The 12,189-nt window shown below is 47.4% G+C and overlaps 1 long non-coding RNA gene across 2 annotated transcripts; it reads right to left on the bottom strand.

Moving 5' to 3' along the window:
• Window positions 1-753: 753 nt before the first annotated feature.
• LOC140003039 (uncharacterized) lies at window positions 754-10,908 on the bottom strand. 2 transcript variants are annotated; one of them, XR_011810973.1, is made up of 6 exons: window positions 10,523-10,908; window positions 10,196-10,336; window positions 9,661-9,721; window positions 7,911-8,200; window positions 7,421-7,514; window positions 754-3,496 (listed from the first exon to the last, which is right to left on the bottom strand). It is a non-coding gene; the product is annotated as an uncharacterized lncRNA (long non-coding RNA). The 2 variants fall into 2 exon arrangements; XR_011810972.1 differs by having other exon boundaries at window positions 754-7,640.
• Between the last annotated feature and the right edge of the window lie 1,281 nt (window positions 10,909-12,189).

The following is a 12,189-nucleotide window of genomic DNA, read 5'->3' as shown; positions in this document are numbered from 1 at the left end:
AAATTAAGACGCTCAAATCCCAAACCCAACCCAAAATATTAAGATGCTCAAAACCCTAACCCAGGAGAACCTAACCTGAAAAAAAAAATAATAATAAGATCTTAAAACCCTAACCGTAAATAACTGACCAAAAATAAAACCCTAAGAACCTAACCCTAAAAAAACTATCAACACTACAACCCAAAAAACTCCAAAACCCTGACACGCTAACCCTGAAACCCTTAAAACCCTAACCCTCAAATCCCTAAAATCCTAACCGTTAAAACTCCAACCCTAAAACTAAAAACCTTAAAATCCTAAACATAAACCCTGAGAACGCTTACCCTGAAACCCAACCCTAGGGCCCTATCCCTGAAGCCTTAAAACCGCGAATCAATCTTTGGGAAATAACATAGGCTCAGGAGAGGATCTCAGTACAGTAGCATTTGTATTTGAGATTACAATGGCGGGTGTCCCGCAAGCAGGAGGGCACCTACCGATTCCATACACAGTTTATATACTTTTTTTTTTCCCTCCCAAGGACCAGGACCCTCCCGTTTCCCCATTAACTGTGCAATCCAGGTTTATACTCTACCTGGTGCTTCACCGAAAACACACAGCTGCTGGCCTGTTACAAGTCACATTTCTTTTGAGGCTTTTACTCTTTGAGGTGGTAATGTTTCTTACACCGTGATTTCCACTTAATTGTTGTAAGGATTCTGGTTGTCTGCATTTTACAAGGTTGTCTGTTGTAATAAATGACTAAGTCCCAAATAGGATTACAATCAAAGTTTACAATTTATTAAATGAATAGAGGTAAGCAAACAGCACTGGGTGCGCCGGGAGTCTCTGCTCCACCGAGACGCACACAAGTCACAGCAGGCGGCTGGTTTTTATGCTCCTGGGCTAATACATATTCATTACTACTTCTAGAAAAGGCAGGGTTATTATAACTAGTTCCTGGAATCCCAACCCGCCCACTGGCGCATGTGTTATCAGTCTCTGGTGGTCCCTCTGCGGGTCTCTCGTACTGAAGGCTCATAGTCTTCCTCCCAGGCTTTTCCCTTGTCCTTCTCCTTTGTCCATCTTGGCTGGATGTCACAGACTTGCATAGTGCCCCATGCAATAGTCATAACAGTTAGCAGTTATTCTGAAACCCCTTTGTTCTCTTGTCCCCTATTAACCCGAATTGCTGGACCATTCCTCTGCAAGATGAGAAGAGGCAAAGAGAGCAGGAGGAACAGCAGCCCTGTTTTTGGTCTGGCTTAGTTCAACAGGGGGCAGCACAAGCAACCAGGCTGTTTCTCTTCAAAGACTTGCCTTAGCATTGGTGAAGGAAACTGACCGGGCCGACAACCCTCTTACCTTTTTGCACCACTCCACACCATGGGGACTTCATCTCTCCAAGGCTGCACGAGGGAAGGGCGGAAACAAGAAAAAAAGCACATCCTGAGGCACCTCATAACCACAGCCTACCTACTGCAATACTTGTGTCTCTCTTCCCAGCTGCTTCATCTCTGTGGCTCTCCATCTCCAAACCACATTCTTTTTAACTGTCATGCAGAGTGGCAGTCCTCCGGGCGCCATAGAGCAGCACCATATTTTTTTTTATTTTTATTAGTATTTTTTAATTTCAAAATAGCAGTCCGCTTCCCTCTGGAGATGGACAGTAGGTCCAGCCAGTCACCGAGTTGCCAACACAGAGCTTCACAGTTCCAGAAGGCGCTCTTTCCTTTCACCGATTCCTTATAAATGTTATCTACCACTGGCAAAAGCAATAAACAGACTGCAAACATGCACTGCCATCTTTGACAAACTTTATGTTTTCAATTTTATTATTTCAAAGAGAGCAGTCCACTTGCCTCTCCATCTGTGAAGTAGATCAAACCAGTCACTACGTTGCCGAACAAGAACTTGACGGTTCCAGAAAGCGCTGTTACCTTTGACCGGTTCCTCCTAATGTTTACCTACTGCTGGTTTATACATTTAGAGATTAAAATATAGCTCAAAAACAGAAGAGTATCCCACCATCCCAAAAAACAGTGAGCCAGAAACCTCTATTAAACATCCCTCTCCTAAGTGAATTCCAAGCACTTAAAAATTCTAGAAATCTATAAACTCCAGCCTGCCTAGAGAACCCTGCAACTGACTAAAGGAAAAACAAAGCACTTACCCCAAGGAGCAGCCCAGGCAGAAGGAGCTCTCTGATAGCATGCCTGGGGCTCATATAGCATTCAGCCCCGCCCAGCACCCAAACCCAATCACCTGGAAAAGGGGAGGGGCAAAGCACAAGGAAGTAGAAAGAAAGCAGGAGCAGCAGCAGCAGCAGTTTTTTATTATTTTCTTTCTTTGTTTGTTTGTTTTGTTTTTTTTTTTGTTTTTGTTTTTGTTTTTTTTAAGATCTGCTTTACTTGAAAAACATGCAGAGAGCAGACAGGTGACCTGTGGTGTTTCTAGAAGCAACAATCCCCATGCTTTTGCTGCAGCTTTTAACATTGAAAGGACGACACGACCAGGCCAGTAACTGGAACTTTTTCAAATGGAATTACGTCAAACAGGTTCATCATCACTTGCAAAAACAGAGAACCAGCATTCACTAGCACGCCAGCCCTGACACCCACCTCCTCCGCAACGCTGACTACTACTGATGCAACATGCTACGGTGCAATACCTCTCTGTTCCCAGCTCCTTTACCTCATCTGCTCACTACATTTACCTGAGAAGTGTGCCCGAACAGACTTATTCTGCAGAGATGAAGAAGGTGGCCCTGCTCACTCTCTTGGCACTACTGCACTTATGCACTCAAGGAACCATACCCCACGGTTTCCCAAAAACAACGTACCTGGCAACCCCTCATAAACGTACTTCTAATACGTAAATTCAAGGACATAAAGCCTAGAAGGCTTTATGGTCTAAAGACTCGACAGACAGAAAACACACAGGCAAAAGCTCCAGAAATATAACAAACTGTCCCTAAACTTGAAACAGACTACCCCTTACGTGCCCACTGCTGCCATTTTCAGACACATGCTCACACAGGGAGCTTCCATGATACATTTCAACTAAACCCTGCTCCATCACTTTAACAGCAAGGTTGTAACTTTGATAATATTTGACATACAGGCAAAGACTCACAGAAAGCCCCGTAATTCGGCAAAAATCAGAAGGGACCCAGAACCACAAAGCAAACACACAAAGTAACATCACCATACCATCCGTAAAACTGCCATAACAACTACTCACCTGAGGAAGAGCTGCGTGCAATACAGGCACCTACTACTAGATTGCTTTACAGTGACAGATCCTACCAGTTACCAACTCAAAAAGATATGCGTACCGGTTTCTACTGGAAAACGCATCAGTCCATAGACTCTGACCCACCTAAAGAACCCTGCAACTGACTGAAGGAAAAACAAAGCGCTTACCCCAAAAAGCAGCCCAGGCAGAATGAGCTCTGTCATGGAATACCTGCAACTCAGTTACCACTAGGTCCCACCTGGAACCTGAAGCCAATCACCTGGGAAAGTGCAAGGGGGAAAGCACAAAAAAAAAAAAAAAAAAAAAAATCAGAAAGGAGCAGTAGCTGTGGTTTCTTTATTCATTTATATGGCTTAGCTCAACAGCATGCAGAGTGCAGACAGGAGAGCTAGGGTGTTTCTAGAAACAAAAATCCCCATGCTTTTGCTGCAGCTTTGAATATTAAAAGGACAAACTGACCAAGAAAGTAACTGATTTTTTTTTCCATCTGGAATTAGCTCGATCTTTTATTTACATAAAAAGAAAAATCTAGGAGCAGAACTGTGGGTAGTTAGGGTCTGGTGGCCGGAAGATGTCGCAATGTACGGAAAGGTGGAGCCCCTCCCTTGACGGACAGCAGTGTGTGGTCTGTGATGTAAGCAAGCGGAAGTGACACTATGGGCCTCGGGTATATAAGCCCATGTGACTCAACAATAAATGCCATTTGCCATCCACCACATTGGTGTCTGTGAGCCGATGGACCAAGCGGCCTGGGGTTGGTCGCCGTGCCGTTCCTGAACCAGGTCGCCACTGCCCCCTGAAGGCAACAAGTACTGCCGAAACCCAGGAAAACTCCTGGATTCGGGTGAACGGCAGCCGGAGCGGCGGGACCAGCCCGGCGGGGAGGTCGCTCCCGGACCAACAAGGAAGATGGAAACCCTTGTGAAGGTCGTATCAAAGTTGTGGAAGCTGTGGGGTGGCTCGGCTGAGGAAGCCAGGTGTGCCGGTGGGGAACCAGAGCCTGGGGAAATCTGGGAGAGACCACGGCCATGTGCGCCCCAGTACGGTGCTGAGCTAGAAGACGAAGAGTTGGGTGAAGAAGCCTCCGGCGGGAACGGGGATGAAATGTTAGGTTTTACTAACACGTGGAAATGCGAGAAAGAGAACGGTTGCGGGGACGACCAGGGAGGAGGTAGAAGCGTGAGAGAGGGGCAGAGAGCCGATCGGAACGGCCATCCGAGAAAACGCTCCTGTGGCGCAAACGCCTCGCTGAGATGGCGGCGGGGCGAGCCACGAGGCAGAGAGCGGCCCGCCCGCAGGGGTGGGGGGCGGGGCCGGAACTCGATGGGAGGGTACCGGAACTCGGAGGTGAGCAGTCAGTCAAGCTCTGACTCCGGATCACATACCGATTCAAATTCGGAGGAGGAAATGGGGACAGATAGCCAAAATATCCCCATCCGAAATAAAGCTGCACCGCGAGGCAGAGAAATTCCTCTCACAGATTGGAGGAAAATTAAGATTGCGTGCACCATCTTGGCTCTATCGGCCATGCTAGCGTTCCTGGTCTGGGTGACAGACGGGGGGCAGAGGGTTCACTCACCAACAAACCCTAAGGATGTACAAGCGATTGTTAAAGCCATTGTGGATAAAGGGCTTCATTCTGCAATGGTCTCCACCCTCATAGATGGTGTTTTCAGGGGAGACGACATGCTCCCGTTTGATATAACACAAACTTGTAGACTGATCTTTGACGGGGGTGGGATGATCATTTTTAAACGAGAATGGGGGGACAACTGTATGAGACAACTGGCCCAAGTAACTGGGACGGATCACACACTGCATGGCTCTAGCCTGCAGCGGCTAATGGGTACGGACCCAACAGTGATCACCCCCCAGGCGCAAGTCCAGGGCCTGAGGGCCCACGAAGGTATGGCAACTCGTGCAGCCAGAGAAGCTCCAAACAGCCGACGCCCCAACTTCAGAACAAAACTAATGAAAACTGAGTTTCTGTTCACAGGAACGGATCATCGGGCACCCCCGTAATCTGTATACCCCGGTGACATGAGAAGACAATAAGTCAGCAAGCGTCCTGTCTAAGCCTGAGAGTTCCACACTGGCAGAATCCAGACACCAGCGAAGCGGCCTCCGTGGGTGGGGGGCTACAATGCGTTTGTGTGATCTTATCTTTGGACCTTGTATACTAAATATGCTTGTGTTGTTTGTTAAAAGTTGGTTAGAGAAAGTTAACATTATGTTGGTAGAACACCAACAACTACTTTAAGAGTGCATTTACTCAGCGTTACCAGTTACCTCTTAGTTTTCTCCTGGTTATTGTGCCTTATGTTTTTTAGTTAAGTTATGATGTCTACGTCTTAAGATTGTTATATTTTAGCTAATTTGGTTGTGCATAGGGAGGGGGGAAATGTGGGTAGTTAGGGTCTGGCGGCCGGAAGATGTCACGATGTACGGAAAGGTGGAGCCCCTCCCTTGATGGACAGTAGCGTGTGGTCTGTGATGTAAGCAAGCGGAAGTGACGCTATGGGCCTCGGGTATATAAGCCCATGTGACTCGACAATAAATGCCATTTGCCATCCACCACATTGGTGTCTGTGAGCCGATGGACCGAGCGGCCTGGGGTTGGTCGCCGTGCCGTTCCTGAACCAGGTCGCCACTGCCCCCTGAAGGCAACACAGAACTGATTGCACACCAAAAAAAAAAAAAAAAAAATCCATTCCACTTGCAGGCAAAATCACTTACTTCAGTAAGCTACCTGTGGTGTAAATGCCTGAAGTAACTAGGAAAATAAAACTAACATTCATACTTTTAAGGAAAAGGTACAGCATTGAAGAGGCTTTCAGGGTAGGGCATAACTGCATTATCTGAGCATTCCCTAGGCTCCCAACCTTAGATGCTATCGCGCTGGGGAAACTTGGTGTGCTAGCTCTAAGGAACACCACGGAGCGTAGAGTGGAGTGGAGACACCACGGCTAGGCTCTGTAATCAGGTGGGGCCTCGATTGTTCTTGTGCACAAAGCTGCACTTTTTGCCACCCTAAGCCAAAGACCTGTCATGTTTTGACAAATGCTGTACCCTAGTGTACTTTTTGCTCATTATAATATCATTATAATACCAAAACACACCTCCATCCCAAAAGCTACCCGCCTCCAAGGTGCGACCACCCCTCACTGAGCATGCGCTCTGAATTTCTCGGAGCCTATTACTTTAAACGGAGACGGGAAAACTTTACACCAATCATAACTAAGATATGCTTGACTAGAGCCACTCAAGCTCCACCTAAAAGATAGAAAATAATATAAATTGGCCCAAGAGAGAGGGGATGTTAGGGAAGATACCATCGTCAGGGGAGATACCATCCCGAGGACATACAACATCCTTAGGACCTCCTGACTCCTGGGATCAGTCGACGGGCTGAGCCTCTCTTGCCCCCCCATTGGGACGCCTTTGGGTGAGATCTGAATATTTGCTTATAAATCTCCATAGAGTCTTTGATCCTTTTAACGCGTTTATTTCTAGGCTGCGCACCTGTAACACCTGTAACACCTATAACACCTGTGTATTTCATGCATACTAGCTTGCTTTTGCAGATAGTCACTATCACCGGCAATCCAAAAGAACCTGATTACCTGTTGCTGTAATAAACCATACTTGATTGCATTGTGATAGCTCTCATTAATGCAACTAGGGTGAGGGTGGTTATCCGTGATAGTTCAGTGTTCTGAATCTAACCAGACCCCCAGACGGTTAATGCATTGTTGGTGAATGTCTGAACGGACCCCCAGGTGGTTAATACGTTTTTGGTGAATGTCTGAGCGGACCCCCAGGCGGTTATTACGTTTTTGGTGAATGTCCGAACGGACCCCCAGTTTTGGTGAATGTCCGACTGGTTCAGTACTCTGAATCCAACCGGGCCCGTAACGGTTAATCAGCTACACCCCTTTAACGCGACACTACCTGAGAACCAAAAGGCTATGCTGATGGGTCAAAACACACTACAGGACACTGGGGCCAGGCCCTCCGCTGCACCCACTTAAAACCCATCCCTACACTCACCAAGGTGCAACCCCAACACAAAAAAACAAACAGACGCAGCATTTCAGCACCTGCTTTGTTCCGATTCTAAAGACTAACACCACAGCCCACATTGCCTGGGACACCTGATAAACAGAAGAGAAAGCAGCCATACCCTTTTCAAGCCATCCCTGCACGTGTCGCTCCTTGATCATCTGCAACCTCTTCTCCAATCCTCAACCACTTCTCTAGAGAGCCTGCCATGGCACCTGCAAAGCAAGATGGATACCCTTCGCACTCACCTCGTGCTACTTGGCAGTTCTGCTCCGATCCAGCTCACAACCAGCCCGCCCTTCTCGTGCTGCTCTTCAGAGTGCAGCTTGGCCCCACTCAGCCTGTGTGAGACAAATGTGAAACAAAAAGAAAAGCATAGGCTGAAGCAGCATCCAAAGCCACAGCACAGCTGGGACAGTTACTCTCATCTGCTGCCTTACCTCCGTGCCCTGCCCTCCCCTCCCCTCGAGGCAGATGCTTCCATCTGCTCTCTTAGGCCAGCTACAACACCCCTGAAATATAAACAGGATTTTTACTGTACTTTGTGTAGTTCAGTAACTGCAGTGACAACTGCACCCCTAAATTACCTTCTATATCTGTTCATCACTCACCTTGCCAAAAGCAGCTCTGGTCGTCAAGTCCCGTGTCGTACACTGTGTTTCAGCTTTAACAAATGAAAACAGGCACAAGAGAATCAATCATTCAGCTGCCAGCATTAGCACCCATCCCTCAACAACACAAAAGGGACCCCATTTACAATACTATCGTTTCAAAACAGCAGCCTCCTTGCCTCAGCACCTCAGAAGTAGATCAAGCCAGTCACCCAGTTGCCTCCCGAGTGCTGAACAGTTCCAGAAGGAGCTCTTTCCTGTGACAGGTTCCTCCAAAGGTTTACGCTCTACTGGGGACAGGAAAGAAATAAAAATAAAAAATTCAAAACCCCATATCTGTAAGCTTTCAAGATTCGACAGACCTCCTCAAGCACACCGTTCAAGTGCTATGCGAGCAGTTGCTCGCAAGCAGCTCAACTCTCCCCCCTCCAGTCTGCCAAACACCACAGAGATGACTGTGCCAGCTGCCCTTCAGTACGTGCCCAGAGGCAGACTGGATATCTTTACCAAAACAGTCCAGACAATGTATTAGTACACCCATGCACTGCCACGTTACCTGTCATCACTAACTGCCAGGCAGGACAGCTCCAGACCAAACACGTACACACACACAGGCACGCCACAAACACTACAAACAAAACACACAACACAAGGCACAAGAAAAAGTGACCCCCAAAAAGAAAGCCCTACAGCAACAGCACGTCAGAACAGGTGCTCTGCACCAGACCCCAGGAGAGACTCAAATGTCACAACATGCAACTGGAAGCAACTGCCAGAACTGGGATGACGGAGGCCTAAAAAGCCTGCCTTCAAGACAAGAGACCAGAAGGATGGGGACTGAAAACCCCCTAAGAAGACACTTAGGAAATCAATTCCCAAGCAAGAGCTCCTGATGCGGCCCAGATGACTTCTGCAAGAGTGAGGATGGAAACAGACGCGATCTCCAACCGAATATGATGCACAAGACCTGAAACAGATCTGCACCCATGCTTTTGCCGCACTTTTTTTTAACATTAAAAGGACAATACTTGCTGGGTCGTAACTAGAACATTCCTAACTGGAACTGGCTCAAACTTTTATTTACAATGAATGAAAGATCTAGGAGCAAAACAGACTATACACCAAAACAATCAATTCCATTCCACCCCCAGGAAAAAATCACATACTCTCATCCCCTCCTGTACCTCAGCCGCTTGCCTGCCCCACGTGGCACATGCTTCCATCTCTTCTCTTTACCCACTTATAGCGCCTCTAAAAGGCAAACTGGAATTTTACGCTATTGGATGTAGGAAAATAACTTCAGTGACAACCACACCCCCAAAATTAACAGCTACCTCTGCTCATCACGCACCAGAGTCACTGCAGAGGCAGCTGGTTGACACATCCTGCACTGCACACTGCATTTCAGCCTGAACAAAAGAAAAACACAGGCAGAAGATAAACATTCAGCTGCCAGCAGTAGCACCCATCCCTCAACAACATAAGCGACCCCAGCTTTACTTTTATCCTTTCAAAACAGCACTCCACTTGCCTCTGGACCTGCAAATTAGGTCCAAGCTTGAAAGGAGCGGCCAGCATCATCCACACCACCGGGGAACACAAAAGGACAAAAGAACCACTGTGCTTGCAAGCGCCCACCTGCCACGCTGCTCCTCTATCCCAGACAGACTCACCTCGGACCCTCTGAGGGAAACACCTGAGTGTCTTCCCTTCGCTTCAGGTAAGGGATGACCAGGCTGACAACACTCACCCTCCCTCACTGCTCCGCGACACGAGGATTTCCCTTTCCTGTCCACGACCGCACAAAGCACCTGCAAAAAAACAACAAAACAAAACAAAACAAAAGACAGAAAAGCACACTCTGAGGCACCTCACAGCCACAGCGTACCTGCTCCAAGACCTCTCTCTTCCCAGCTCTGGTACTTCAGCTGCTCACCAGCTCTAACTGAGATTCTTCGCCCACTGCACCACAGCAAACTCTGCCCAGGCCACACAACACACACTACACAAGCTACATTGCTTAAGACACACGAAAGCTGGAACGTTCCAGCCCAACAATTAGTCACGTCGCACAGGAAGGATGCCGCATACTCCTAGAAACCAAACCTTCCAGTCCTGAGCAGCTCCCCACCTCCTCATTCTAACCACACTCAGCAAACACACTGTTTGACCCTCAAAAAAAAAAAAAAAAGAACATGCACACACACAAAGAAAAACAACCGAGCTCCACAAATGCCAAAAAGACATGCACACACACAAGCCTCGGCAGGGGTAATCAAACTTACCCTTTGCAGATGAAAGAGGTGACTCTGATACAACTCTGCTCAGTCTCTTGGTAATGCTGCATCTACGCTGCCAAGCCATATGTAGCATTCAATCAAGCTGGTTTTAGTCCTCCGGAGAGTTACACAAGTGGGTTTATACATCTAGAGATTAAAATATAGCTCAAAAACAGAAGAGTATCCCACCATCCCAAAAAAACAGTGAGCCAGCAGCCCCTACTAAACATCCCGCTACTGAGTGAATTCCAAGCACTTAAAATCCAGAAATCCATAGGCTCCAGTCTGCCTAGAGAACCCTGCAACTGACTGAAGGAAAACCAAAGCACTTACCCCAAAGAGCAGCCCAAGCAGAAGGAGCTCTCTGCTAGCATGCCTGGGGCTCATATAGCATTCAGCCCCGCCCAGCACCCAAACCCAATCACCTGGGAAAGGGGAGGGGCAAAGCACAAGGAAGTAGGAAGAGAGCAAAAGAAGCAGCTGTGGTTTTTTTTTTTCCTTTTTTTTTAAGATCTGGTTTATCTCAAAAACATTCCGAGAGCAGACAAGAGACCTGTGGTGTTTCTAGAAGCAAAACTCCCCTTTTGCTTTTGCTGCAGCTTTTAATGTTGAACGGATAACGTCACCAAGCAAGTAACTGAAACTTCTTCAACTGGAATTAGTTTAAACACGCTCACCGTCATCTGCAAACACAGAGAACCAGCATTCACTAGCCCTAACCCTAACCCCTAACCCTAACCCCAACCCTCACCCTAAACTCTAACCCTAGCCCCAGCCCTCGTCCCCGAGAACTGCATTTCCCGGTATGCTCTGGGCACCCAACATGGCCTCCCGGAAGTCCGGAGTCCCAGAACTACATTTCCCGGTATGCTCTGGGCGCTCAACATGGCCTCCCGGAAGTTCGGAGTCCCAGAACTACATTTCCCGGTATGCTCTGGGCGCTCAACATGGCCTCCCGGACGTCCGGAGTCCCAGAACTACATTTCCCGGCATGCTCTGGGCAATCAACGCGGCCTACCGGAAGCCTTGTGACGGAAAACTACACCTACCAGCATTCCCTGCACAGCCGGCACGGCCAATCAGAGGCCGAGTTGTCGAGAACTCCATTTAACAGCACTCCCTGGAACCCTAGCCCTTACCGCCCTTACACAAAGAAGCCGCAAGCCCTAACCCTAGAAATCCTCGAAACCCCTACAGACCTAACCGAAACTATCCACCACACTAAACCCCTGAAGACCTATGCCTAAAAGCCCTAACCCAAACACTTAAGACGCTCAAATCCCACACCCACAAAATTAAGATGCTCAAATCCCAAACCCAAAAAAATAGGATGCTCAAATCCCAAACCCCCTTCCGAAAAAGAAAATAAGAAAAATAAATCAAACAAAACAAAAACAACAAAAGGGGTAGACCTGGTGGCATCTGCCCTATAACCCTGCAAAAATCATGAGGGACATAGAACAACAAAGCAAACACACAAAGTAACATTGACATCCTATCCATAAAAGTGCTATAACAATTAATCACCTCCAAAGAGCTTCTTGCAATAAATGCACGTACTACTAGATTGGTTTCCTCTAAAATATCGTACAAGACTCTGACCCACGAAAAGAACCCTGCATGTAGCTAACAGAAGAATAAACAAAGCACCGACCCCAAAGAGCAGCCCACGCAGGAGGAGCTCTCTGATAGAATGCCTAGGGCTCGTATAACATTTGGCCCCGCCCAGCACCCAAACCCAATCACCTGGGAAAGAGGAGGGGGCAAAAAACAAGAAAGAGAGCAGGAGCAGCAGCTGTGTTCTTTTATTTATTTTTTTATTTATTTGTCACCTATCCCTAGTTTACAGCATGCGGAGTGCAGACAAAAGAACTGCGGTGTTTCTAGAAGCAAAATTTACCGTATTTTTGACTCAGCTTTGAACATAGAAAGGACAATACAACCAAGAAAGTAAATGAAATATTTTCAACGGGAATTAGCACGAACCTTTCATTTACATA

The sequence above is a fragment of the Anas platyrhynchos genome, chromosome 8, assembly GCF_047663525.1.
Source record: "Anas platyrhynchos isolate ZD024472 breed Pekin duck chromosome 8, IASCAAS_PekinDuck_T2T, whole genome shotgun sequence".
In the NCBI taxonomy this organism is placed as follows: domain Eukaryota; kingdom Metazoa; phylum Chordata; class Aves; order Anseriformes; family Anatidae; genus Anas; species Anas platyrhynchos.
The sequence above is the reverse complement of the archived record's forward strand: the minus strand, read 5'-3'. Positions and strand labels throughout refer to the sequence as shown.